This window comes from Bos indicus x Bos taurus, chromosome 16, assembly GCF_003369695.1.
Source record: "Bos indicus x Bos taurus breed Angus x Brahman F1 hybrid chromosome 16, Bos_hybrid_MaternalHap_v2.0, whole genome shotgun sequence".
NCBI classification, from domain to species: Eukaryota; Metazoa; Chordata; class Mammalia; order Artiodactyla; family Bovidae; genus Bos; species Bos indicus x Bos taurus.
In genome coordinates, this window is record NC_040091.1 from 5,604,522 (window position 1) to 5,629,338 (window position 24,817).

General features: G+C 36.8%; 1 protein-coding gene across 7 annotated transcripts in view; it reads right to left on the reverse strand.

Annotated features, from left to right (window-relative positions):
* LOC113906369 (complement factor H-like) overlaps window positions 1-24,817 on the reverse strand; it is a 75,941-nt gene that overhangs the window by 39,891 nt on the left and 11,233 nt on the right. The window contains exons 4-6 of one of the 7 annotated variants that reach the window (XR_003514854.1): window positions 11,454-11,630; window positions 10,278-10,463; window positions 9,706-10,166 (exon numbers count right to left, since the gene is read on the reverse strand). The exons of 4 other annotated variants lie outside the window; for them this stretch is intronic. The gene's annotated coding sequence lies outside the window, so the exon portion shown is untranslated. Of the gene's footprint in view, window positions 1-5,794; window positions 5,975-9,705; window positions 10,167-10,277; window positions 10,464-11,453; window positions 11,631-24,817 lie in introns of those variants that run through there. 2 more of the 7 variants (XR_003514855.1, XR_003514856.1) reach the window with 2 other exon arrangements.

Genomic DNA, 24,817 nt, shown 5'->3' on the forward strand with positions numbered 1-24,817 from the left:
GCTTGCCTGCACTGTTAAAAGATATATACACTAATGAATGCACCTTTAACAGATTAGAAAACCTGGATTTTTGTATGTGACCAGAGGGTATAGAAGATCCCTCTGTAAACTGTGTCTTAGTCCATCAAATAGGGATACCTCAAATATCCAATTCATAATCTGAAGACAAAGCCTGTTCTGCTCAACTGAGGGAAGACTGCGTGAATACACCTGGAAGAATTTGGAGCCTTTTATGACTCCTTGGTTTTGTTTTATCCTGTCATACTTCATTTCTATTTCATTAGAAACACTATGCAAGTATAAGCTGGAAACACATAAATCCTTTCAGGGAGCCAACATTTTGTATTAAATTCAGGGAAATATTTGACTGAATACACTTTATTCATCATTAGTAATATCAGATTTTCTATTCTGATCTAAGTCAATAGGAGTATTTTGTGTGCTGTTTTGTGCTTAGTCACTCAGTCATGTCAGACTCTCTGTGGTCCCATGGAGTATAATCTGCCAGGCTCCTCTGTCAATGGGGATTCTGGACTCTCCAGGCAAGAATGCTGGAGTGGGTTGCCTTGCCCTCCTGCAGTGGACCTTCCCAACACAGGAATCAAACCGAGGTCTCCTGCAACTCAGGTGGACTCTTTACCATCAGAACCACCAGGAAAGACTTGGAATAGTTTATGTTTCATCAAAAATATTTCTCTTATTTCTGTCTTAACTATTTTGACATTTTTATCAACGTATATTCAAGAATTTATTTTCTTTTGTCTGATGTTTAAATATTTTTGTTCTAATAATCTTAATTTGTTAAAAGTCTTGCAAAAGTTAGTCTATATACTACATTTCCCCATAAACTGAATATTTTGCAAATCATCTATTTATACTTTTTAGCTTATTATAAAAATTGACATTTTAATTTTAGTTTTTCTTTCCTTCTATGTTCTTTGGATGTACTGTTCTTTTCTAGATGCTAGATTGTACTACCTATTACTTAAGTCCCTTTTTTTTTGTAAAGCAAGTTTTCATCTATACATATATTTGTTTTTTACTGTTTACAATAGATTCCAAAGTATACAGTTTTCATTTTACTTACTTTAACATACTTCCTGTCAGTAAATCACGGATATATTTTTTGTTTTGTTTTAATTTTCCAGTTTTGTGATATGGGTGAATAAGTTGTTTGGCTAGCTTTTCTTTAGTTTACAATTTCTTTTGATTTATAGAGCATTATTTGAGGACACATTACATGAAATTGATTAGGAATTCTTTTATCACATGAAAATAATCAGGTGTTTTAAATTAATTATCTATATTTCAATAAATTAATGTGGACTTCCAGAGAAGGCATATAATTAAAATTATGAAGACCTATTTTATAAATATTAAAAAGGTAATTCACAAGGACTAAGCCATTACAAATATATAATCTACCTAAGAATATATCGGAATACATGAAGCAAAGACCGGCAGAACTGAAAGAAGAAATAGACAAATCCACACCCCTTGTTGGCAATCCTGAGAGCCTTCCTACTCTGATGGATAGAACAAATAGAAAAAGCTATTTTAAGACATAGGTATATTTTTAGAACACTATGAACAATGTTAACCTGGTATAGAAACTAGAATATGCATACAGTTTATATAAAAAGGAAACATCACAAAAATAGACAATATACTGCACAACAAAGAAAGAATAAAATTCAAAATATTAAAAATTTACAGAGTGTGTTCTATGACAAGGGAATTAGATTAGAAATCAATAAGAATAAATTATCTATGCAATCACCAGTGATAATCATCAAATTGTGTACAGTAAATATATGCAGCTCTCTAGATAAAAATCATACCACAGTATTACTGTTATGGAGAATGAATCATTTAGAAAATCATAAATATGTGAGAATTAAACAACACATTTCTAAATAATGTTACATCAAAGAAGCCACTAGGAATATTAGAAAATATTTCACATACAGTTAATTGAAAATAAAATTGATACATATGTATAAATTTTTGAGGCATAGGTAAAGCAATGCTTAGAAGTCAAAAAATGTAGTTTTACACAGGTAAACCTGCCTCTTGAGAAACCTGTATGCAGGTCAAGAAACAACAGTTAGAACTGAACATGGAACAACAGACTGGTTCCAAATAGGAAAAGGAGTACGTCAAGCTGTATATTGTCACCCTGCTTATTTAACTTATATGCAGAGTACATCATGAGAAATGCTGAGCTGGAAGAAGCACAAGCTGGAATCAAGATTGCCAGGAGAAATATCAATCACCTCAGATATGCAGATGACACCACCCTTATGGCAGAAAGTGAAGAGGAACTAAAAAGCCTCTTGATGAAAGTGAAAGTGGAGGGTGAAAAACTTGGCTTAAAGCTCAACATTCAGAAAACGAAGATCATGGCATCCGGTCCCATCACTTCATGGGAAATAGATGGGGAAACAGTGGAAACAGTGTCAGACTTTATTTTGGGGGGCTCCAAAATCACTGCAGATGGTGACTGCAGCCATGAAATTAAAAGATGCTTACTCCTTGGAAGAAAAGTTATGACCACCCTAGATAGCATATTCAAAAGCAGAGACATTACTTTGCCAGCAAAGGTGCATTTAGTCAAGGCTATGTTTCTTCCAGTGGTCATGTATGGATGTGAGAGTTGGACTGTGAAGAAGGCTGAGCGCCGAAGAATTGATGCTTTTGAACTGTGGTGTTGGAGAAGATTCTTGAGAGTCCTTTGGACTGAAAGCAGATCCAACCAGTCCATTCTGAAGGAGATGAGCCCGGGGTGTTCTTTGGAAGGGATGATGCTAAAGCTGAAACTCCAATACTTTGGCCACCTCATGCGAAGAGTTGACTCATTGGAAAAGACTCTGATGCTGGGAGGGATTGGGGACAGGAGGAAAAGGGGACGACAGAGGATGAGATGGCTGGATGGCATCACCGACTCAGTGGACGAGAATTTGAGTGAACTCCAGGAGATGGTAATGGACAGGGAGGCCTGGCGTGCTGCAGTTCATGGGGTCGCAAAGAGTAGGACATGACTGAGCGACTGAACTGAACTGACACAGGTAAAGCAATACTTAGAAGAAAAAAAAAGGTAGTTTTACAGGTTTAGATTTTAAAAGCAGGATGGTTTTATTCAATGTTTTCACGTTCATCTTAAAAAATGAGTGAGCAAAATTAAAATGAAGCGATCAGGAAAAAGGAAAATTAAGTCCACAAGAGAGAAAAAATTGAGAAAGATAATAGAAAAGAGAAAACAGAAAATTAAGAAAGTTAAAAATCATGAATATTAACAAGATAAAAACTAGACAAGAGAGGAAATGGAAGAAACTGTGTTAAAAATGTTAATTTGAAAATGATAATTTTGAAAAATAAAACTCTATTCACAAAATAAAGGAGGGAAACAACTCTCAATACCAAAAATGAAAGAGGTGATATTACCAAGTATACTATATGATTAATGTTAAGTGACTCTTAGGAATGGTTTTACATCAATTTCATAAGTTAGGTAAAATAGAGATATTTCTTGAAAAATGCAAGTCACACAGTGATAAGACAATGTAGTAAATGTGAATAGCATACTCCCTATTAAAGAAATTGAATTCTTCATCAGGGGAATTTTTCGAAGAAGAAAACTGCATATCAGGTCTCTCGTGTGCTCAGTCGTGTCCAACTCTCTGCAACCCTATGGACTGCAGCCTGCCAGGCTTCTCTGTCCATGGGATTCTCCAGGCAAGAATACTGGAGTGGGTAGCCATTCCCTTCTCCAGGATATCTTCCCTACTCAGGGATTGAACCTGGGTCTCCTGAATTGCAGGCAGATTTTTGACTGTCTGAGCCCCCAGGGGAGTCTATTTGTACGTCAGGAAATATTGAAGCAGAAATAAATAGAGGCATACCATATTTATGAATTCAAAATTCAATATGGTAAAGAAGTCAATTCTCCACAATTCATTTCTTATTACAAAGTCATCCCGTTCGATATACAACCCAATATTTCATCAAAATTTGTAAGTTTCTCCTGAAATTTCTATGTTCAAAACAAAAATAACTAAAGTAATTTTGAGTGAGAGGAACATACTTGGAGACTATTATCAGCCTTTCAGCCTGCTAAAAAGCTAGTTACAAAGGTAATTTGGCAGCAGTGAAGATAGTTAAGTGACTAAATAGAAAGTTCAGAAATAAATCAACACTTTCATAATTAACTGATTTTTCACTTCAATGGCTTTTCCACACATATTCTTAAAATAATTGACAATCCATCCATAAAAAATCAACTCCTACTTTATGCAATCCTCAAATGTTAACATGAGACAGATAACATACTTAAATATATTCACATAAAATTATAGTTTCTAGGAGAAACTGTAGAACATATGTATTTCACTACCTGTAAATGTTACTTGTTTCCTTAAAGATGTAGTTGTGTAGCAAGCTTTTTTAAAATTATATTTGCTATTAATTTAGAATAATTTATAAACATGAATTCCTTGAAATTTGTTGGGAATTCTTTCATCATATGAAATAATAAATTGTTGTAATTTAACTATATTTAATGAGCTAATATAGATTTCCAGACAAGATGCATGACAAAAATTAAGAAATATTTTATAATTATAAAAAAGTTAAATCACAAGGACCAAGCAATCATAAATATATAATGATTAGTATAAAACACTAGCCACTAGCTTAGCCACTCAGTCATGTCCCACTCTTTGTGATCCCATCGTCTGCAACCTGCCAGGCTCCTCTGTCCTTTGGGCTTCTCCAGGCAAGAATACTGGAGTGGGTTGCCTCCATTGGATCCTCACAACACAGGGATTGAACTCAGGTCCCCCCCACTGCAAGCAGATTGTAGACTGATCTACCAGGGAAACTCAAGAATCCTAGAGTGGGCAGCCTAACTCCTCTCTAGGGGATATTCCTGATCTCGAAATTGAACTTGGGTCTCCTGCATGGCAGGCAGATTCTTTACCAGCTCAACTACCAGGGAAGCCCATAATATACAATGTACATTATATATCGGCATGGCAGTTATTTAGAAGCTTGTTGTTTAATTCCCAAATAGTTACGCTTTTCTAAATAATTTATTCTCCATTGATATAGCTTTATTGTTGTATGATTTTTATATAGGGATTTCTATAAAAGGATGAATTATGAGGTTGAATATTAGACAGTAGATCTGGTTTTCTATTGATTTGAAGCTTCTTTCTAGATATTCTAGGCTTGTAGAAATTGGTGAAAATATTGCAGATAGGGAGTCAAAATGTCATAGTGTCGGAGAAGAGAAACACAGATATGAAAAGTGGAAAATTGAAATGAATCTATTCTATTGGAATTCATCATGTAAACATGACTCAAGATTTTTCAAGATAGTTAAACAAATAGACAAATTGATGACTATATATATATATATAAATAGATCATAGATTGATACATGCAGATACATTGATAAATACATAATAGTTCAGCATAAGCATAAGTACATTTATGTGTAATACACAAAATCAGAAGCAGTGATTTTCCAGTAGAAATGAGCACACCTAATGCCCAGATGTTAATTTAATGTCACAAAGTCTCTGGGTGGTTTCTCACATAGCTGACTAAGGCACATTATACAATTAATATTTAGACACAGTATTTTGATTAGCTTCTAAATTACCTTGCAGATGGAAAATATTTGGAATGATGAATAGATAAATTTCCTTGAAGGACACAAAGATACTACTTTTACAAGTTAGAGAGAAATACAATACATTTTTTTTTTAAAACATTATGGACAAGAGATTACCTTCTTTGCAGGCTACTTTAGGATCCCATTCTCCATTTATACAGATTGAGTGTTTGCGTTCTGATTTTCCTCGACATTGGTAACTTTTGTTGGTGCTATGGTCATATTCAATCGTATGTGCTCGTTTTCCCTCAGGTGGAAATAATTTTGACCCTTTACACTTCTTAAGTTCATCTGCTGCTATAAAATGAAAACAGGAGCCAAGATGGCGGAGGAGTAGGATGGGGAGAACACTTTCTCCCACACAAATTCATCAAAAGAGCATTTAAACATCGAGTAAATTCCACAAAACAACTTATTAACCTTAAAAGCTTCTGCACATCAAAGGAAACTATTAGCAGGGTGAAAAGACAGCCTTCAGAATGGGAGAAAATAATAGCAAATGAAGCAACAGACAAACAACTAATCTCAAAAATATACAAGCAACTCCTACAGCTCAACTCCAGAAAAATAAACGACCCAATCAAAAAATGGGCCAAAGAACTAAATAGACATTTCTCCAAAGAAGACATACAGATGGCTAACAAACACATGAAAAGATGCTCAACATCACTCATTATCAGAGAAATGCAAATCAAAACCACTATGAGGTACCATTTCACACCAGTCAGAATGGCTGCGATCCAAAAGTCTACAAATAATAAATGCTGGAGAGGGTGTGGAGAAAAGGGAACCCTCTTACACTGTTGGTGGGAATGCAAACTAGTACAGCCACTATGGAGAACAGTGTGGAGATTCCTTAAAAAACTGGAAATAGAACTGCCTTATGATCCAGCAACCCCACTGCTGGGCATACACACTGAGGAAACCAGAAGGGAAAGAGACATGTGTACCCCAATGTTCATCGCAGCACTGTTTATAATAGCCAGGACATGGAAGCAACCTAGATGTCCATCAGCAGATGAATGGATAAGAAAGCAGTGGTACATATACACAATGGAGTACTACTCAGCCATTAAAAAGAATACATTTGAATCAGTTCTAATGAGGTGGATGAAACTGGAGCCTATTATACAGAGTGAAGTAAGCCAGAAGGAAAAACATAAATACAGTATACTAATGCATGTATATGGAATTTAGAAAGATGGTAACAATAACCTGGTGTACGAGACAGCAAAAGAGACACTGATGTATAGAACAGTCTTATGGACTCTGTGGGAGAGGGAGAGGGTGGGAAGATTTGGCAAAGTGACATTGAAACATGTAGAATATCATGTAAGAAACGAGTTGCCAGTCCAGGTTCGATGCGCGATACTGGATGCTTGGGGCTGGTGCACTGGGACGACCCAGAGGGATGCTGTGGGGAGGGAGGAGGGAGGAGGGTTCAGGATGGGGAACACATGTATGCCTGTGGCGGATTCATTTTGATATTTGGCAAAACTAATACAATTATGTAAAGTTTAAAAATAAAATAAAATTTAAAAGAAAAAAAAATAAAATAAAATGAAAACATTCTCTTGAAAAGACCAATTCTAAAGAACCAAATAGCTAATAACAAAAAATTGCTATGGAGTCAATAAAATAATGATGTTAGAATTTTTGCCTACAAATTCCACCAGCCAAGTTCTTGCTGATCAAATTGCATGAGATGAAAAATTATACATGAGCCTGAGTCTTGCATCCAGTTTTTGAAATTTCAGAGAAAATACCCATCCTAAAGATTTCTGCCTTTTTGACTGAAATACTTTTTGATGATCTACATAGTAAATAGCTATCACATGAATAAATTTGGTCCCAAACTTGAAATCTGTGCAAATGTTCATATAATTTGCTTGTTGACCTTAAGCATCTCTGCATTATTTTTAATTCACAATCTTAAAACAATAAAATAAAAACAATTTTCTGTGGACAAAGCATACCAAGTTGCTACTTTATATATGTTTTTTCAAGAAATGTAATGAAACATAATAAGAAAACTACGCCAAGGGGTTTTGTATAGAATCTTAACTTTTAAGCAAATCTTTTACCTGACACCGAAAATAAACAAATACTTGAAATGAGAATATGAGTACTTAAAGTTACAACCTATCTTGTATATACACTTAGAGTCTTTGAGCCACTATGTTATGTATCAGATCATTATATAATGCAATATAAAGCCATGATAACAATTTTTTCTAGCTCCAGGATAAGTTAAATATGGACTAAAAAAGCTATATGTATATATTTCATAAATTCAATGCAGGTAGAAGTTCTTTTTGAATTTGACAAAATATCCATATAGGTCTTTGGCAGTATATGTTAATGATTTGTTAATCATAAAGCTTAAGTGAAATGAATAAAATAAGGAAAAGTCAAGTAGATAGTCAAAGAAAAGTGATGATTTCAAAATGAAACTCTGAAAAAATAAAATAACAAGCTGAACTGAATGACATTAAAACATGTATAATATCATATAAGAAACAAATCGCCAGTCTAGGTTCAATGCAGAATATAGGAAGCCTGGGGCTGGTGCACTGGGATGACCCAGAGGAATGGTATGGGGAGGGAGGTGGGAGTGGGGTTCAGGATGGAGAACATGTGTACACCCGTGGTGGATACATGTTGATGTATGGCAAAACCAATACAATATTGTAAAGTAAAATAATAATAATAATAAAATAAATAAAGTTACTCTAATTTAAAAAAAAAAAAAAAAAACACTAAAGGCTTGAGAATTAGCACTGTTTTTAAGTTTTGTTCAGGGTGTTGAGGGACATAAAACCAGTAGTATTCTTCAAGGAATGGTGGCTATAGGAAGATGTATACTCAAAAGTAGAAATAGTGGCTGCGGGCCTCATCCTATGATGGACTGGTTTCTGGAAGGAAAGCAGACTTATTTTATTAGGAGAAAATAAGCAAGTAGGAAGAATGACAAGCTAGATTAGACAGAGTTACAAAATAAACCTTGAGAGAAGAAAACTGGAATAAGGTCTATTATAGCAAAGGGGGACTACATTAAACTGAATACAGGTGGAGGATTAACCTTAGCAAGGAAAACTCTGAGGTCAGAAGAGTAATAATTGAAGCAAACATTTTGGCATACCTAGGACAGGAATCTGTTCATAAAAATATGGGGATTAATAAGTTAAAAAAAATTACTATATAACTAAATAAACTCCTACTGAATGTCTCCCATCTGTCAACTGGTCTTTTGAAATGGGTCTTTCGACATACTGTCAGCAAAGAAAACAGCTATCAGTCCCTGCCTTCACTCAGGGGCTAAGCCTAAGCCCTACCTTCTTCTTGGAATAATTAATGGCTAAACATATAATGAGTTAATAGGCCTGAACATCCAGGACTCTCTTTGAATGCAGAGCCCAGGAAAACTCCAGGAAAAAGTCTATTCCAAGAGAAAATGAAAGAAGGCAGCTAACATTGATTCTCTTGGTTAGTAATCAAAGACTTGGTCATCCAAAAGTCAGGATGAGTCTCTTACAGGGAAAAGTGTCAGGGCAGGTTCCTGGCCCCACCCCAAGTGCCTCCCATGACAGAGTTACCTACTAACAGGGAGGGCTTGAGCCCACCCTCCCCAACACAGTAAATTCTCTTTGCAGAATTTGAAACAGGTAGAGAAATTATCATTGTTAGAAGCTTGAGAGAGGCAAGACTCCTACCCAAATGTATCAAATGGGTATTTTCCTCAACTATAATTCCTGGTTTCAAATGTTCTAAAAGAAAGAGTATCATATAAAAGCAAAAACGGCATTTCTGCAATGATAGTTGTATTTTTCAGGTAACTAGTACTCCCATTTTAATCACGTGAGTATCTATCAGTAAGATTTGGCTTCACACTTGTCATCCCCTGGTGGCTCAGAGGTTAAAGTGTCTGCCTACAATGCTGGAGACGTGGGTTCTATCCCTGGGTTGGGAAGATCCCCTGGAGAAGGAAATGGCAACCCAGTCCAGTATTCTTGCCTGGAGAATCCCATGGACAGAAGAGCCTGGTGGGCTACAGTCCACGGGGTCACAAAGAGTCAGGCAAGACTGAGCGACCTTACTTGTCAAGATAAACAATGTTAATATTAGGACAGAAAGATGCATAAAATTCTATTGCTAGTTTATATTTTTCCTCTTTAGACACATATTGGACTATAAAAATCAAATGTTTGGGATCATTATAATTTAAGATCTGACATTTTTCAAGGATAACTCTAAATTTCAACAGTATGGCTGCAAATACTAAAGGTCAATTTGAGATGTGTATTCTGACCAATGCACTGAGGAGGCTGGGTCCACTCTCCACTAATACACGTGATAAATCTGGGTCCAATGATTGTAAATGCTTCTCTGCAACTGAACTCTACTGAGTCTCCATGGTGATAGGGAGGGACAAAAGGCTTGATATCGCCGTGATCAAGGTCAGGTATATCTCCACATGTACGCTCCTCCTCTGAAAATGCACAAAAACATGTTCTTCTTTAAAATATTATTTAAATGTGTATATGAATACAAATAAGAGTAATGATTTACCTTGAAATATTGCTATTTTTAAATATATTACCAATACACACAGGTAAAGCTGTCCATTCTCCATCAACACACTGAATTTTATGAGAACCCTTCATCAGAAATCTGGGGTTGCAAGCATATTCCATGACCTCATTGTGTGCATATTCTTCTTTGTGCATTTCTTTTCCTTTCCCATTGAGAAGTTGAGGAGGATGAGCACATGATTTTACTTTCCCTACTGTAGAAATATTGCATAAATTATGGTTACATTGTCTGTCTTATAACTGAAAAATCCAGCTAATGCAGAAACTTATTTCACTGAATGATCTTTTATTTGTTATATAATTTATTTTAGCATTCTTAAACAATGAAAAAAGAATAGTGTTTACAGCAGACTCGTGTTTACTAATTCTGTTACTCTTCTTGAACTAGCATATTGCAGTCTATGTATGCTCATAAAGCATGTTCATAATCCAGACATGCTAAATAAATATGCAAACCAGATACTCAATCTGGGTGTATAAATTATAGCAATACTTTTATTCCACAGAAACACTATGAAAACTTTTTGAAAAAATATCATTTGAGAAAATCATTTGAACAGTTTAACTTTGATTCATATGATTTGATATGTGTGACTGAATTATACATGTGACTTTAAGTTACTTGAACACTGAATACATGTGACTTTAAGTTACTGAATACATGTGACTTTAAGTTACTTGAACACTCTTTAGACATACTTGTGGACACTAGATGTAAAGTCTACAGTATATAAACTATCCAATATTAATGGTGGAATTGCAGGAAAAGGAAAACTAAGAAGAAATCCTGCCAGTGTCAGGTTCCTCATGCATTTCTGTGGATTCTCCACTACATATTTCAAGAAGCACCTGGAGGTTAATTTCTTAAAGAAGGAAAACTGAGGTATCTACTACCCAGCACATATCCTTGGTGGGTATGCTGCTGCTAAGTCGCTTCAGTCACGTCCGACTCTGTGCAACCCCATAGACAGCAGCCCACCCGGCTTCTCTGTCCCAAGGATTATCCAGGCAAGAATACTGAAGTGGGTTGCCATTTCCTTCTCCACCTGGGTGGGTATATCTCTGCCTTAATGCATTAGATTACAGATGCACTGGAAGTGGACAGAAAATTAAGGGAGGGAAATAAAAAGGTTGGTATCTGAAATCCCAACACCTGCTCCAGTAACTGTCAGATAAATATTTACCTTTACACGTTGGAAGTTTAGGGGACCATCCAAAGTGGTAGCACTGAACTGAATCTGCTCCAAGCATAATATGGCCCTGACTGCAGGAGAATTTCAGCACATCTCCAACTTTAAATGTTTCTTTCCTGGGATAAACATTTCAGTATGTATCCATTTCAGGAATACTGCATTCTCTTTCTATCAAAAAAGATAAATAATTGAGTGAGAATATTTAACCATTGCAAAATAAATATTATTTGTGTCATATAAAATGAGGTGCTGGGTACTGCATACACAGAGGACACACATTAATGCACATTAATGCTCTTCCTTGAAAAACATTACATGTTAGGTTTTATACCCCCTCTGCACTCATCTGGGATTTTGAGAAATATTAAGGTATTGAGCAGCAACATATATACCTGATAATTTATTTGTAAAGTCAACTTGTTAATACTGGATCTGATTTTATCACTGACATTTACAAAATATAATGCTACTATTGGGTCTCAAAATGTATAACTATTCTCTCAGAATAAAAAAAAAAAGACACAATTTTAAAATTGAATACAAATGAAAAAATGGTATTATAAAAAATGTAACTGGAAAACTAGAACACACAAGAGAGACATTTCTCTTGTATTTGAGTTACAGGTACATTAAAAATCACTTCAATTTATCCTCAAGTGTAGTAATCAAACAAAAACATGAAACAAAATGAGTAAACAAGTTCAAGGTCACATAGGCATATTCTAGGTGTCTTGATTATGTATATGACAACACAAACATTTAATCTTATTGTATGTATAAATGATATTAACTATTAATATATGTTTAATTATTCTGATTCACTTTAAAAATGTGTAAACTTATCATTGAAAATATGTAAAATCTATGAAATTTCTGACATTGCTGTGTGTGGATTAGTCACTCAGTTGTGTCTGACCCTATGTGACCCCATGGAGTATAGCTGGCCATGATCCTCTGTCCTTGGAATTCTCAGGCAAGAATACTGAAGGGAGTAATTCATTCCTTTCTCTAGGGGATCTTCCTAATCCAGGGATCAAACCCAGGTCTCCTGCACTGCAGGCAGTTTCTTTACATCTGAGCCCCCACAGATTGCTACATATTATAGAAAAATTGCATTATTCTTATTTGAATCTTCCTATTTGTCAATATGCATCACTATGAACAAAAAGCATCACTATGAACAAAGCTAGTGGAGGTAATAGAATTCCAGTTGAATCCTGAAAGATGATGCTGTGAAAGTGCTGCACTCAATATGTCAGTAAATTTGGAAAACTCAGCAGTGGCCACAGGACTGGAAAAGGTCAGTTTTCATTCCAATCCCAAAGAAAGGCAATGCCAAAGAATACTCAAACTACCGCACAATTGCACTCATTTCACACGCTAGTAAAGTAATACTCAAAATTTTCCAAGCCAGGCTTCAGCAATATGTGAACCGCAAGCTGGTTTTAGAAAAGGCAGAGGAACCAGAGATCAAATTGCCAACATCCGCTGGATCATGGAAAAAGCAAGAGAGTTCCAGAAAAACATCTATTTCTGCTTTATTGACTATGCCAAAGTCTTTGACTGTGTGGATCACAATAAACTGTGGAAAATTCTGTAAGAGATGGGAATACCAGACCACCTGATCTGCCTCTTGAGAAATTTGTATGCAGGTCAGGAAGCAACAGTTAGAACTGGACATGGAACCACAGTCTGGTTCCAAATAGGAAAAGGAGTATGTCAAGGCTGTATATTGTCACCCTGCTTATTTAACTTATATGCAGAGTACATCATGAGAAATGCTAGGCTGGAAGAAACACAAGCTGGAATCAAGATTGCCGGGAGAAATATCAATAACCTCAGATATGCAGATGACACCACCCTGATGGAAGAAAGTGAAGAGAAACTAAAAAGCTTCTTGATGAAAGTGAAAGTGGAAAGTGAAAAACTTGGCTTAAATCTCAACATTCAGAAAACGAAGATCATAGCATCTGGTCCCATCACTTCATGGGAAATAGATGGGAAAACAGTGGAAACAGTGTCAGACTTCATTTTTTTGGGCTCCAAAATCACTGCAGATGGTGACTGCAGCCATGAAATTAAAAGACGCTTACTCCTTGGAAGGAAAGTTATGACCAACCTAGATAGCGTATTCAAAAGCAGAGACATTACTTTGCCAACAAAGGTTTGTCTAGTCAAGGCTATGGTTTTTCCTGTGGTCATGGTATGGATGTGAGAGTTGGACTGTGAAGAAGGCTGAGCACCGAAGAATTGATGCTTTTGAACTGTGGTGTTGGAGAAGACTCTTGAGAGTCTCTTGGACTGCAAGGAGATCCAACCAGTCCATTCTGAAGGATATCAGCCCTGGGTGTTCTTTGGAAGGAATGATGCTAAAGCTGAAACTCCAGTACTTTGGCCACCTCATGCGAAGAGGTGATTCATTGGAAAAGACTCTGATGCTGGGAGGGATTGGGGGCAGGAGGAGAAGGGCATGACAGAGGATGAGAAGGCTGGATATCATCACTGACTCAATGGACGTGAGTCTGGGTGAACTCTGGGAGTTGGTGATGGACAGGGAGGCCTGGCGTGCTGCGATTCATGGGGTTGCAAAGAGTTGGACACGACTGAGCAACTGAACTGAACTGATTGCTCAATAATTTATAAACTTCACAATTGGAATTTAAGTATTAGAATCTCACCCAAAAGAAAGACTATCTAATAGTCTTCAAACATTATCACACAATTATATATAAGCTAACTAGTTTTAAAAGTAATACTCCCTCCCCCCAAAATCAATAAATTTGTTTCTACTTTTGCTTTAATGTTGAGTTTTATAGCTTAGCTGTGAGGTTACTGTTGATGAGAATCATTGAGATTGCTTTCCTAAAGTTCTATTCCAAACCTCCACATAGTAATACTTCTAATGGTATATGACTTTGTTTACATATTTTGTGCTTAAAACATAAAATTCCTATTTTATCCTACTGTGTAAAATGGTGCTTTAACAAAAAAAGATCTTGACATTAGGCTGTTTTCTAACTGCTGTCTTCACAAAGAGTGACTGTAAGAATGACATGATCATCTTAAAAGCCTTTCCCTTTACTTAGAATTGTTAGCAGCTCAGTTGTGTCTATCTCTTTGCGATCCCATAGACTGCAGCTCACCAAAATTCCATGGAATTCTTCAGGCAAGACTATTGCAGTAGTTAGCCTTTCCTTTCTCTAGGGGATCTTCCCTACCCAGGGATCCAATCCAGGTCTCCTGCAATGCAGGTAGATGTATTACTGTCAGGTGGCTCAGAAATTTTGAAAGTGAAAGTGTAGTCTCTCAGCCATGTCTGATTCTTTTTGATCCCATGGACTATAGCCCACCATACTCCTCTGTCTCTGGAATTCTCCAGGCAAGAATACTGCAGTGGGATGCCATTCCCTTCTTCAAGAGATCTTCCAGACCCATTGATCAAACCAAGTGTCCTGCATTGCAGGCGGCTTCTTTACCATCCAGTCTTTTCTAAAATAAGCCAATTTCTTCACTGCCTCAGCTGCTGCAAAGGCATGTGTCTCTGCTGACGAATGGTTTCCAGGCTTTCTTTGTATAGACATCTTCCTACATAAACTTGACCCACAGTCCCTCCTAGTTTCTAAGCACCTGGATTCTTTTGTTCTTAAAACACACTTAGTGGAACAATATAATAGAAATATTTTTACTTTTTGGTTCATTATTTATTTTAATTCATCTTTTTTTTTTTTTTTTCATACTGGCATGAAAGCTCTTGAAAGGCATACCACTGATCCCCACTGTATCTTTCACAATTTTCTCCTAGCCTACTTCTGGCACATATTAGGTGCTTGCCTACAGCCTTAAAAGTGAAATTACCTGGGTTCTGGACACTGTTGAACAAGCCTGGCCCATTTCTATAACAAGCTCCCCCTGTGTATCTATCTGAAATCTCTGTGCTCAATCTTTTCTGTGCTGCCCAGTGTTCCTTCTCCTCCTTCCCCCATGCACCATTCAGTCTCACATGACTTTGTCTCCTTCCTGAAATGAGAACAGGAACCATCAGCATCTACTTCTCTTCAGGATTGTATTTACACACCCATTTTCATTCCTTCTCCTGACAGGAAGTTGCAACGAATCCAGTTGTCACCAAGTCCAGGACTCTCTCAAAATTGCTGGTTCCTCTCTCACCTCCTTCACAGGGAGCCTGTGGTCAGTCTTTGCCTGCTTCCCTCTCTGGTTCATCCTCTTCAACGTTCATTACACTCTCATCTTTCCCATTAAAACAATACATAATCCACCGAGCAATATATCCTGAACCTCTTGTTCTCTGCCACAACGAAGCCTTTTGAAAGAGTTGTGTCCTCATGCTGTATTGCATTTCTTACTAATAATTTATTTAGCAGGCCGTAAGTAGATTTTTCCCTATTACTCCCAATCTGTCTCTGTGACAATTATTGTTGGCCTCCATGTAGCCAAATCCACCACATTTTAAGTCTTAACCTGACTTATTGACTGAATTAGAAATATTCATTAGTGTAACTATTCTAATGTAATTAGATTACAATTTCCTTGAATAAACTGTATGGTAGACATTATGACAAGAAGCTTACATGAATAATTTATTTTAATAACTAAAAAATCTTTTGAAATATTAGAACATTTGTAAATATTAAATCATTGTACAGATTCAGAGGAGTGAATGAACTTCAAATAGGTCGTTGCTCTTAGATATATAGTTAGATAATGGTGGAATTGGATATAGAACCATTTCAGGCTGATTCTACAGGAATTACCGCTAGTCAATTTATTACTCCTTGTTATTATATTATTTTCTTCTGTCCACAACTATGAAACATTCATTTTTTTCCCCTAAATTCTCTGGGTCCTCCTTTATTTTTATCACTTTGCCATCTATTCTTCTTCCGTCAGACACCTCAGTGTTGGAATCTTCAGGACTCAGTCTTGAACGCTTTTCTGTTTTCATTCTACATTATTTTCCAATCTGATGTCATCATTTACAGAGTGATAATCTCAAATGTACATCTCCTGGCTAAACCCATGCATTCAACACTGTAGTTGACATATCCAATGTTTATGGTCCATGGGCACACAACCACAGTATGTCAGCAGGACAAAGGAAGGATGGCAAAAAAAAAAGGAGAGTGAGTAGAACTGAATCTGTACCCGGGGTTGGGGAACTGAAGCAGGGACAGTGCTGCATGGGAGAGCAAATGTTTGTGACAGAGGTGAAGCATTGAGGCTGTTGGAGAGTGAAGCAGCTGATCTGTGAGAGTCTGAATGGAATGAGGATCACACAGACAATCCTTGCCACAGCCATACATACCCCATACAGGGATTCAAGTCCCCTAGAAAGTGCTGTAGCTTGGAGCTGGAACATAGAGATTGGAAAACAATCCCAGGGCAAGGTCTGCTGTTGACTGAAGGGAGATGGTGTGAGGGAACCTAATGGAGAATTGCAGTGGAAAATGCTTATGAAGGAAAGCCAGCTAACCTGGAGGCAGGGTGACACTGCTGAGTCACACACAGATAATAGAGCGATCTCTGCAGCCTCTCTCTCTGAACATAGCACCAGACAGCTGAAACAACCCAGGGACGGTGGCCCTATAAGGACCTGATGTGCAAAGCAACACAGAAGGACCCCAGCCAGGGTGATCTTTAAGTCCCTGATGAGATAAACAACAGACAATGACCCCAAGTGGAGGGCCCTGTAAGCACCTAAAGGGGCCAAGCAACAGAGAAGGACCAGCCAAAGAGGCCCTCTGATGGCCAGATGCCAGAAGCTAGGAAAAGACTCTTTTAGAGCCATAGCTCCTGCAGCTGAGTCAGTTGGTTTCCCTGCACGCTTGGCACTGCCAGGGTTCCCATAATTCAAGCAGCTGTGTCACCTCCATGCTCAACCCTCACTGGAGAGAGCTGTCAGAAGCTAGAAAAATCCCTAATAGTCACATACCTCCTGTGACAATAGCCACAGCTATGTATCCAGCGTTGCCATGTTTCCCATTATCCAAGCTCCTGTGTCAAACCTTAGCTCAATCCCCACAAGGACAGAGCAACCAGAGGCTACAAAAAACCCTAAGGGCCTCATATTTCCTGCTGTCCTAGCCAGTGGCTCCCCTTAGTACCTGGTACTGACAGGGCTCCTGCAATCCAAGCAACTGCACCACCTCCACATTCAGTCCTCCCTGGGGCACACCCAAGTCCTCCAGGGGAGCCTCAGGAGCAAACTCCTGTGGACGACTCACATGCAAAAGTGGAGATAAAACCACAAGTGAAATCCAGGGGCAGGCGGCTAAGGAAGAGAACCAAAACATCCCCACCAGTGGTACAAGCTGAAGATTGAATCCACATGATCAAGGAGGCAGACTTTGTATTTATGGAATATATAAATGATTATTAGAGTTCCTGAAAAGGAAAAAACACTAGCACTGGCAGATGTGGACATCAGAGCAAGAACTTGCAAGAGTAAGACCAGATTAGAGTCTGAGCTGCCCCCACAATAGGTCCAGAGATGAGCCCAGAACCGGAGGGCATCCTAGGAGGGTGAGGTGGACTGTGACTCACATTGAGGAAAAGGATGCTGACAGCTGATCCAAGAAAAATATCTATTATTCTTATATTTTAACTTATTCAGTAGTTGTTACTTGATTTTTACCTTTTTTTCCCCTCTCTGTTATTCTAGTTGTTGATTTTAATGCTACTATTAAAACTATTTATGCTTTTGAGAAAGTTTTTAAATCACATTTTTAATTCCCTTTAAATACTTAGTCCACATTGGTTTTTGTTGTTTTATGGACTTTTTCCTGTTTTTAATTTTCGAAGTTTTTAAAAAAAATATTAGTATTTTCCACATATATTCTTTTGTTTGCTTTTCTTATTCTTTTCCTGTTGTAAGTTATTCTTTAATATATATAAACTTATTTATCTACCTCTATTGAAATTTTCTTTTCTAGCCTTTCTTTTTTTTTCCTTTTCTCACTATGTTTATTAATCTGTTTTGCTTTAGTTGCTTTATTCCCCAGTTGTCACATGGCTTTGGTTTAGTTTTCCAGTTTATGGTTTTAGTCAGTTTTGTTAATAACTAGTTCATATAATTTTTGCTTTCATTTGCTCACTGGATCAATCTCTTCTACTTTCTTCTTCTTCTTTTTTTTCTTTCTTTTACATTGTTTTTTTTTTTTTTTCCTGTGTGTGCATGCATGTGTATGTATCCTATTATTTTTGTAAGTACTTGCCTTATTTTTTATTTGCCATTTGTCTGGGGTTTGCATTTTGTTTCTTGTTTTAGTGTGCTTGTTTTAATCCCCGTTAATGCTGTTACAAACCACCTGTGGTATCTCACTTCCCTGGCCAGAGATCAGGCCCAGAGCCTTTGAAGTGGGAGTGCTGACAAGACTCTAGACTGCCATAAAACTCCTAAGCCCAGGGAGTATTTATTAGTGAGAACTCCCATAAAGGCTTCCACCTGTATACACCTGGCATCACCCAACTGCCAGCAGCACCCAGTGTAGGATGCCTCACCCAAAAAACAAACAAAATAAAAACACAAAGCCAGTCATCAGCAAAAAAGATTGCCACTCCACAAAGTCCTGCCGATTAGAGGGGAAAAAAAAAAAAACCAAAAAAACTTACCTCCTTTCACCAGAGTACAAACAAAAGTCACCCCCAAAAGAAGCCTAAACAAACCAGTGGCACAACCTTACACACCAAGGGCAGAAGCCAAAAGGAAGAAGGAATTCGACCTGAAAGCCTGAGAAAAGGAGACATCAAATGCAATAATGAGAAACAAACAAAAAAAAAGACAGAAAAGTATTGCTTAAAAGAAGAAACAAACTAGAAGCACAAAAGATCAAAAAAAAAAAAAAAAAAAAAAAGAAGAAAAAAAAAAGGTGGGGGGTAATAGACAAAATACCTGAAAAAGAATTCAAAGTAATGATAGGAAAGATGTTCCAAAACCTTGAAAAGAGAATGGATAAAATGGCAGGAAGCAATCAACAAATTAACACAATAACCAAGGATATATAAGAAATAAAGAATAAATCAACAAGGATGAATAACACCATTATGGAAATCAAAAGTTCTCTAGAAAGAAACAATAATAGATTAATTGAAACAAAAAAATGAAACAGTAAGCTGGAAGATTAAATGGTGGAAGTAGTTACTGATGAGCAGAATAAAGGAAAAAGAATGAAAAGAATTGAGGAGAGCTTTGGAGACCTCTGGGACAGTATTTAACTCACCAACATTTGAGTTATAATGGTCCTAGAGGAAGAAGAGAAAAAGAAAGTCACTGAGAACATTTTTGAATATATTATAGTTGAAAACTTTTCCAGCATGGGAAAGGAAATAGTCAATCAAGTTCAAGAAGCACAGAGAGTCCAATACAGGATAAACCCAAGGAGAAACACATCGAGACACATACCAATCAACAGAGATTAAACACAAAGAAAGAATATTAAAAGCAGTAAGGGAAAAGCAACAAGTAACACACAAGGGAAAACCCATTCAATTAACAGCTGATCTTTCAGCAGAAACTCTGCAGGCCGGAAAGGAGTGGCAGGATATATTTAAAGTATTGAAAGGGAAAAATCTACAAGCAAGATTACTCTACCTGGCAAGGATTTTATTCAACATTGATGGAAAAGTTAAAATCTTTACAGACAAGCAGAAGTTATGAGAATTTAGCACCACCACACCAGCTTTACAACAAATATTAAAGAGACTTATAAACATAAGACAAAGGAAAGACCTACAAGAAACACAAAATAATTAAGAAAATACTAATTGGAACATATAGGATAATATTATAATAGGAAAATGCTAATACTGTAAATAATTACTTTAAATGTAAATGGATTAAACTCTCCAACCAAAGATACAGATTAGCTGAATGGATACAAAAACAAGACCCATATATATGCTGTCTACACAAGACCCACTTCAGACTTAGAGAAACATACAGACCGAAATTAAAAGGATGGAAAAATATATTCCATGAACATGGAAATCAAAAGGAAGTTGAAGTGGCAATTCTCATTTCTGACAAAACAGATTTAAAATAAAGAATATTATATGAAATAAAGAAGGGACATTATATAATGATCAAGAGATCAATCCAAGAAGAAGACATAATTCTATACATTTATGCACCCAACATAGAAGCATCTCAATGCATAAGGCAATAACTAACACACATAAAAGGGGAAACTGACAGCGATAAAATAATGGTAAGGGATGTTAACACACAATAGTTGTAAGGGGTGTTAACAATGGACAGATCATCAAAACAGAAAATTAATAAGGAAACATGAACCATAAATGAAACATTAGACCAAACGGACCTAATTAATATCTTCAGAACTTTCCACCCAAATGCATAAGAATACACCTTCTTCTCAAGTATGCATGGGACATTTTCCAAGATAGACCGTACCTTGGGTCACAAATCAAACTTCAGTACATTTTAAAAAATTGAAATCATATGAAGCATCTTTTCTGACCACAATACTATGAGAATAGATATCAAATAGATGGGAAATGGTAAAAACACAAACACTTGGAGATTAAACAATATGCTTTTACATAACAGACTGGTTCCTGAATGAATCAAAAGGGAAATCAGAAAATTCTTGAAGCAAATGACAATGAAAACACAACAACTCAAAATCTATGGGATGCAGCAAAACAGTTCTAAAAGGGAAGTTTATAGGAAGAAACAAGGAAAACATCAAAGAGAAAACCTAATTTACACCCAAAGCAACTCGATAAAGAAGGGCAAAAAACAAATCCAAAGTTAGTAGAAGGAAAGAAATTCTAAAGATCAGAGCAGAAATAAATGAAAAAGAAAGGAAGGAACAATAGTAAAGACTAATAAAACTAAAAGCTGCTTCTTTGAGAAGATAAACAAAATTGACAAACGATTAGGCAAACACATCAAGAAAAAATGGGAGAAGAATCAAATCAACAATATTAAGAATGAGAAATGGGAGGTTACAACAGAAATACAGGAATACAAATGATCATAAGAAGGTATTATGAACAACTATATGCCAATAAAATGGACAACCCGAAAGAAATGGATATATTCTGAGAAAAGTTCAATCTTCCAAGACTGAACCAGGAAGAAATAGAAATTATGAACAAGCCAATTACATGCACTGAAATTGAAAATGTGATTTAAAAAAAGCTCTCAAAAACTTAAAGCACAGGGCCTGATGGTTTCACAGGTGAGTTCTCTCAAACATTTAGAGAAGAGCTAATAATATTCCTATAAAGCTCTTTCAAAAAAACTGCAGAGAAATGAGCACTACCAAACTCATTCTACAAGGCCATCATCACCCTTATACCAAAACCAGACAAAGACAACACAAGAAGAAAACCACAGGCCAATATCACTGATGAAAATAGATGGAAAAATCCTCAACAGAACACTAGCAAACAGAATTCAAAAATACATTAAAAAGATAGTACACCATGATATGGAGAAGGCACTGGCCCCCACTCCAATACTCTTGCTTGGAAAATCCCATGGATGGAGGAGCCTGGTGGGCTTCAGTCCATGGGGTCGCTAAGAGTTGGACACGACTGAGTCACTTTCACTTTTCACTTTCATGCATTGGAGAAGGACATGGCAACCCACTTCAGTGTTCTTGCCTGGAGAACCCCAGGGATGAGGGAGCCTGGTGGGCTGCAATCCAAGGGGTCCAATAGAGTCAGACACGACTGAAGTGACTTAGCAGCAGCACAGGACACCATGATGGCAACCATCAACTTGCGTTTATCCCAGGGATGCAAGCATTCTTCAGTATACACAAATCCATCAATGTGATATACAATATTAAAAAATTGCAAGATAAATTCATATGGTAATCAAAATAAATACAGAAAAAGTTTCTGAAAAATTTCAACACCCATTTATGATAAATATTCTTCAAAAAATGAACAAAGAGGGAAACTATCTCAACATTTTAAAGGCCATATATGAGAAACCCAGAGCAGACATTATTCTCGATGATGAAAAACTGAAAGCGTACCCTCTAGGATCAGGTAAAGACAAGGGAGCCCACTGTCACCACTGTTAGTCAGCATTGTTTGGAAGCCTTAGCTACAGCAGAGGAGAAAAAGAAATAAAAGGAATCCAGATTGGAAAAGAAGAAGCAAAACTCTCATTGTTTGCACACAGATGATATTACACCTAGAAAACCCAAAAGATACTATCAGAAAATTCCAAGAGGTAATCAGTGAATTTAGCAAAGTGACAAGATACAAAATGAATACACAAAAATCACTTGAATCCCTATGTACTAACAATGAAACATCAGAAAGAGAAATTAAGGTATCAATCCTATTTACCATTGCAACAAAAAGAATAAAATGCCTAGGAATAAACCTACTTAAGGAGAAGTAAGAGCTGTATACAGAAAAGTATAAGACGCTGAGGAAAGAAATCAAAGACAACATAAACAGATGGAGAGTTATTCCATTATCTGGGGTTGGAAGAATCAACATTGTGAAAATGACTATGCTACCAAATATAATCTACAGATTCAATGTCATCTGTATCAAATTACCAATGGTGTTTTTCACAGAACTAGAACAAAAAGTCCCACAATTCATAGGGAAACATAAAAGACCTGAATAGCCAAAGCAATCTTGAGAAAGAAAAATAGAGCTAGAGGAATCAACCTTCCTGACTTTGAACTGACTACAAAGCTATAGTCATCCAGACAGTATGGTACTGGCAGAAAAATGGAAATATAGACCAATGGAACAAGACAGAAAGCCCAGAAATAAACCCACACACCTATGGATAGCTAATGTTTGAAAATAAGTAAGAATATACAATGAGGCAAAGAGAGTCTCTTCTATAAGTGCTGCGGGGAAAACTTGACAACTACATGGAAAAAAAATGAAATTAGACTACTTCCTAACACCATACAAGAAGATAAACTCAAAATGGATGGAAAACACAGGCAGAACACCTTATGTCATAAATCACAGCAAGATCCTCTATCACCCACCTCCTATAATAGTCGGGAAAAAAAAAAAAGATAATCAAGTGGGACATAATTAAACTTAAAAGCTTATCCAAAGCAAAGGAAATTATTAATAAGGTGAAAAGACAATGCTCAGAATGGGAAAAAATAACAGCAAATGAAACAACTGACAAAGGATTAATTTCCAAAAGATGCAAGCAGCTCATACAAATCAATGCCAAAAAAATAAAAGCAAACAACCCAATCAAAAAGTGGGAAAAAGACCTAAACTGACATATGTCCAAAGACCTACGGTGGCTAGTAAACACATGAATAGATGCTCAACATCACTCATTATTAGAGAAATGCAAATCAAAACTACAATGAGATATCACTTCATACCAATCAGAATGGCCATCATCAAAAAGTCTACAAACAATAAATGCTGGAGAACATGTGGAGAAAGGGCACCCACTTGCATTGTTGGTGGGAATGTAAATTGATACAGCCACTATACAGAACAGTATGGAGAGTACTTACAAAACAAGGAATAAAACCACTGTATGACCCACCAATCCCACTCCTAGGTATATACCCTGAGGAAAACAAGATGGAAAAAGACACATGTAACCCAATGTTCACTGCAGTTCCATTTACAACAGCTAGGACATGGAAGCAACATAGATGTCCATTGACAGATGAATAGATAAAGAAGCTGTGCTACGTATATACAATGGATTATTACTCAGTCATAAAAAGGAATGCACTTGAGTCAGTCCTAAAGAGGTGGATGAACATAGAGCCTAGTATACAGAGTGAAGTAAGTCTGAAAGAGAAAAGTAAACGCCGTATACTAACACATATATATGAAATCTAGAAATATTGTACTGATAAACCTATTTGCACAGCAGCAATAGAGACACAGACACTGAGAACAGACTTATGGACATGGCTGGCAGGGAGGAAGTAGAGGGTGGGATGTATGGAGAGGGTTAGCATTGAGATTTACACTACCATATGTAAAATAGACAGTCAATGGGGATTTGCTGTATGACTCAGGGAACTCAAACCAGAGCTCAGTAACAATCTAGAAGGGTGGGATGGGCAGAGAGCTGGGAGGGATTTTCATGTGAGAGGGGACATGGGTAAATCTGTGGCTGATTCTTGTTGATTTTTGGTAGAACCCAACTGTAAATCCTGTAAATCCTTCAATTAAAAATAAATAAATATAAAATAACCACCCACCCCTGAAATTCCGCATGCCAATGGACCCAGGAGGAGGCTCACTCATGCATGCATGAGGTAAAAGGCAGACAGATCTCTGTCTTGACTGTGATGCCTACAGTGGCTCATGAACCATCGCAATTCCCTCTCAGCTGCACT